Source organism: Acanthisitta chloris, unplaced genomic scaffold (genome assembly GCF_000695815.1).
Source record: "Acanthisitta chloris isolate BGI_N310 unplaced genomic scaffold, ASM69581v1 scaffold6565, whole genome shotgun sequence".
NCBI lineage: Eukaryota > Metazoa > Chordata > Aves > Passeriformes > Acanthisittidae > Acanthisitta > Acanthisitta chloris.
The window spans coordinates 36841-42106 of record NW_008673088.1 but is presented as its reverse complement, the minus strand read 5'-3'; positions in this window follow the sequence as shown (position 1 = coordinate 42106).

The window sequence follows — 5266 nt, the reverse complement described above, 5'->3', positions numbered from 1 at the left end:
TCCAACCTTGATGGTTCTATGATTACATAGAATGTTTCAGAAATCACTGTTAAGGCATACAAATAACATCTGAGATAGGAACTGATAATCCTGTGAAAAAATCAAGCATTCATTAGTGTCAGGGTTCAGGTAGCTGAATGCTGGTGTCATTGGGGATGGTGAACAAGGCAAAATGAACACTGTGCTTGTCCAGAAAGATTTGGGATTTGTTCATCCCTTGAATGCTGTGTGTGCTTCTGATCTTGCCATTCCTGCAGTGACAGGGATCAAAGGCATGGAAAATTTGTTGTGAGAGGTTTGTTTGCTAAAAATAACCATTACCTCAGCCGGTTTCATCACTGAACTGAATGTTGATTTAATATGATTTCACTGCAGTTTAAATAAACACAACTCACAGGACTCAGCTGCCACACAAGCACAATAGTTGTTACATTTATATTAGACCTCTAGTTCTTTCAGTTTTTAGCATGTCTTTGATTAATACTCTGAAATTTGTGGGTTTTGTGCACGTGGCCTGAACCGTTTTCAATTCCAGCATAAAAAGGGATCTAAAAAAGCAGGATCTAATAAAAGGCAGGATAAGGACACTCCAGGGCCATGCAATTACTCATCCCAATTATAGCCACCGGATTTGCACCACAGATAGTGCCTGCACAGTGGCTATGATGAGGGGCTTGGCAGAGGGCCAGGAATGGCTATAATAAACTGGGTCATCTCTCCTAAGAATGTTGTTATTACACTTGGGAGGTTGGGGGATGAGAGGATTTAACCCTGTGCACGGCACAACTGCCGATTCCATTTGATCACCAGGATTGCTTTTCCTTGGAAATTGATAGTCTGGTTGCTGCTGGAAGGAGCTTCTCCTGCTTTTGAAGCTGTGGATAACAGAAGTGGTCAGTGGGAAGAATTCAGCCAACAGTCAACACTCTCAAGGATAAAGCTGAGCCATGAATCAGCAAGGCAGGGATCTGAGGAGAGGAAATGAGGATTGTACTCAGAGTTGATATAGATTCAGAGATTGTTAGGGGATTGGGATGGAGCTCAGAGCTCACCCAGCCCCAACCCCTGCCCTGGGCAGGGACACCTCCCACCAGAGCAGGTTGCTCAAGGCTCAGCCAACCTGGCTGTGAACACTGCCAGGGTTGGGGCAGCCACAGCCTCCCTGGGCAACCTGGGACAGTGTCTCACCACCCTCACAGGCAAAACTTCTGCCTGACATCTAACCTCAATTTCCCTCCTTCAATTTGTGCCCATTGCCCCTTGTCCTGTCCCTGCAGCTCCTAACACAGATCCCTCTGCAGCTTCCCTGGAGCCCCTTCAGCTCCTGCAAGGTGCTCTGAGGTCTCCACACAACCTTCTCTTCTCCAGGCTCAACAGCCTCAACTCCCTCAGCCTGTCCTCACAGGAGAGATGCTCCAATCCTCTGAGCAACTTCATGGCGTCCTCTGGACTTGCTCCAACACTTCCATGTCCATGTTGAGAGCACCAGAACTGTGTGCAGTACTCTAGGTGGGAACTCACAAGAGCAGAGTAGAAGGGGACAATTAACTGCATGAATTAAAAGTAGGAACTTAATTACTGACTTGTCTTCAGCTATTGAAACTATTGTGATAAATATGAAGCTTTTAAATATTATCTTTTGATAATTTTTCCTCTAACTGTGAGTATTATGATATTTGTAGGACTCTGGGTTTTTCCTCTTGTGTCCTCAGTTCCTCCAGTCACAGTAAGCATGAAAAGGTTATTAACTCAGCATAGTGATGTGTTCAATGTGGAAATTCTACCCTTTATTTTCTCACAAGCCATTGACTTTTGTGAAAGCATTATGTAATTTTTAAGCAGTTTATAATGCAGGAGTCAAAACTTGGGTATAATCCATGTCAAGGGGATGATCCTGTAATTGAAGGTAGTTGGTGATTTCCGTAAGAAATTGCTGACAAGGCTTAAGGCACAGCATGTGACAGGAAGGCAGTTAATCTGGATCTCAAATTTGGGCATGCTGAAGTGTTATTTACATCTAGTGAGCTTAAGGGTTGACACTGATCTCATGATGATGGTGCAGCAAGTGCAGCAAATGATGATCCTTTGGGGTCTCTGAGGTCCTACGGAGCAGCTCACGTTGGCTTGTGCACAAACCTGTGTCCAGTGGGTTACTCAGTGCTGATCTTGATGGAAAACATGGCTAAAATGGGATACAGACTCCAGAGTAGGAAAGTTTAAGTGGGATGAGAAGTGCCAATTGGAGATTGCTCAGGTGGATGGAGCCAGGTTGGGCTGAGCCCTGAGGCAGACCTGACCTCCTACCACATTTTATCTACATGCACTTGGTTTTCTCTCAGTTCTGTTCCTCCTTTCTGAATTCTTTCATGTGGTGTGTGTTGTGGGTTTCTTGGTTTTACTTTCCGATCAGGTGACTGAAAAAACCTGTTCTCCATTTCCTCTCTGCCCCACGATGGGGATCAGTGTGACTCCTGGGCTGGAACGAGGGACAGGATGAAGTGCCTGCAGGCACTGCCACAGCAAGCAAAAAGCAAAAATACTTATTACCAACTGAAACACTAGGGATTATTTTTGACAAGGAGGTAAAACGAAAACTCCTATTTTTTTTTTCTCCTTTCCATTTCCACAGCAAAAGACTTTTTTTTGGGAATGTAGTGACAGGAGAGTTCCCTGAATGTTAAAACATCTACTTTGATCTGAACTGTTGAGACTTACTCTTGTAGTAAAATTATACAACAGTTTTGAGTTGAAAAACATTGAATAGCAGTGTATCTAATGAGATTTTTATTAAAACATCTGTAGTAGATCATCAGAATTAACATCTATGCACCTTAAGTGGAAAAGATCTGATGCTGCTCTTTAACATTTTAAGGGCCAGGTGGATTTGCTGAATGTTGCTTTGTCCATGTAAAACCCTTGTATAGAGTAAGTAAAAGCTGAGTAGGCTCTGCACCCTTGGTATCTCTGTAGTCAGTCACTGTGTGTCTATTGTCCAACGTGGGATCCTCTTGCATATCACTTTCCTGTTAGCCAGTTCTTGCCTTGGGTTCTTTCAGCAGAAGAATAATTTCTTAGGCAACAGGCGAGCAGAAACCTGAGAGCTTCCTCCAGCAGCAGCTGCTCTTCTTTGGGCTTTGTTCTAATTAAGCTGATGCAGCAACCTAAGGGAGACAAGACACCCCTGAGCAGGGTCATTCCCTGCCCTCTGCAGTGACATCAGGCAGATTTCCTTCTGTTTCTCCCTTTTCCCCCACCACTGGGGAGGGGAAATTTCCACAGCATGTTCCAAGGGGGCTCTTTGAGCTGTGCGTGTTGACTAGGAGGAGGTGCAGTGTTTGGTGCTCCTGCTGAGCTCAGATCACAGCAAGCTCTGTGAGTTCACTGCTGGCAGCGTGAACTCTCCACAACCAGCAGTGTGAACTCTCCACAACCAGCACTGAAGGTTCTTTATTTATGCTCCAAAGCCATTCAGTGTCTTGTGGAAGGTGAGGTTGCCCTGAGCGTTCAGGGATGCAGGAGAGGCCAGGGTGACTTGTTTCTGAGTGTATTTGGAGCGTTGCTGTCCCTCTCCTTTCTGCCTTCCCTTCCCCAGCTCTGGGCTGCCACTCCCTGACCGCAGAGCAGTCACTTGCAGGCGTCACAAGCTATTTTGCCAGCAGCTATAAAAGGAGCTGCTGCTGCAGTGATCCAGGAGATAGCTGTACTTTTGTTCTTTGGAAATGGCTCGTGGGTAGGAGGAGCTCAGGTCAGGCATGCAGGGAGAGAGCAGCTCTGCCCAGGATGAATGGGCACGAGGGATTTGGCTTCGCTCACTTCTGGAGCTGCACTTTGCCCAGCCTAAAGCAGCCTTGAAGTGTGCCAGCTGGATTCCTTTGGGATTAAAATAGCCTGCAGGGTGCTGTCTGGGAGTGATCTGTGTGCTGTGGCTGCTCAGGGCCGTGCAGGAGCAGAGCTGCTCCAGCCATGTGTCCATGGGCTCTCCACACCACTGGCCTCGCTCTGTCCCCAGAGTTATAGAATCATGGAATCACAGAATCAATCAGGTTGGAAAAGACCTCCAAGATCACCCAGTCCGGCCCTACCGTGGTCACTAGACCATGGCACTAAATGCCACATCCAGTCTCAGCTCGAAAACCTCCAGGGATGGGGAATCCACCATCTCCCTGGGCAGCACATCCCAATGCCTGATCACTCTCTCCCTAAAAAAATCTCTTCCTAATAGCCAACCTAACCCTCCCCTGGCAGAGCTTGAGTCTGTGCCCTCTTGACCTGCTGCTGGTTACCTGGGAGAAGAGACCAACCCCCTCCTGACTCCAACCTCCTGTCAGGGAGCTGTAGAGGGTGAGGTGGTCTCCCCTGAGCCTTCTCCTACCAGGTGTGGGATGGGTGGGATGGAAACAGCTCTAATTCTGGATTTGGATGGGTGAAATGATAGCCAAGAGACAATCTGAGTGCCTGGTAGCAGTTAATAATCACAGAATCACAGAGTCATTACAGTTGGAAAAGACACCTAAGATCATCAAGCCCAACTGGACCGTGTCTGATTATATGTTACATATATTACTGGGCCACCTGGGGTTATTTTAAGGAGGCAAGTGTTTGGCACCTCTATTTTGTGTTCATACATTAAGGTGACTTAAGTTTTTCTTGCATTTTAGGAAATAGGAATTTTAAAAGAAGAGAAATGCAAGGATTCCATTAACATATTCTGAGGATTAACAAAAACTAGAACTGGTACCAAATTGTCAAATTGATCCAAGTTCTGCAAAATTCCTTTTTATTCTGTTTTAAAGTTATTTCGTTCTAACTTTTAACAGTTTTTAAGCAAATACAGATTTCAGCTGTTGAAATCGTGAGCAAAATTCAACTACTGAAATAAGGACAGATATGGCACATGGGCTACAACTTGCCAGGGCAGATTGTATTGGTTTCTGCACTCCAAATAGCAGAAGAGGTGGCAAACATGGGTTGGTGTAAAGAAATCATAGATTTTAGTTAAAATTCTATGTTAAAAGCTTGGAAGCTCTACAAGAAAAATATACTGTATGCTCCCAACAGTTCGAGCAGTGACAGGATGTTTTGGAGTTCTTTTTTCAGTGTTACTCCTTTCATCAGTGATCTACTATCACACGCGTTGATATATGTAGACAAAGAGTTTGGGAACTCGCAGATAAACAGTGGAACCAATTTAAACTCGAGCTTACCAAATAAACATTAAAGCATTCCCTTTAGGAAGTCAGAATCCTTTGAATTATGCATGTATTGT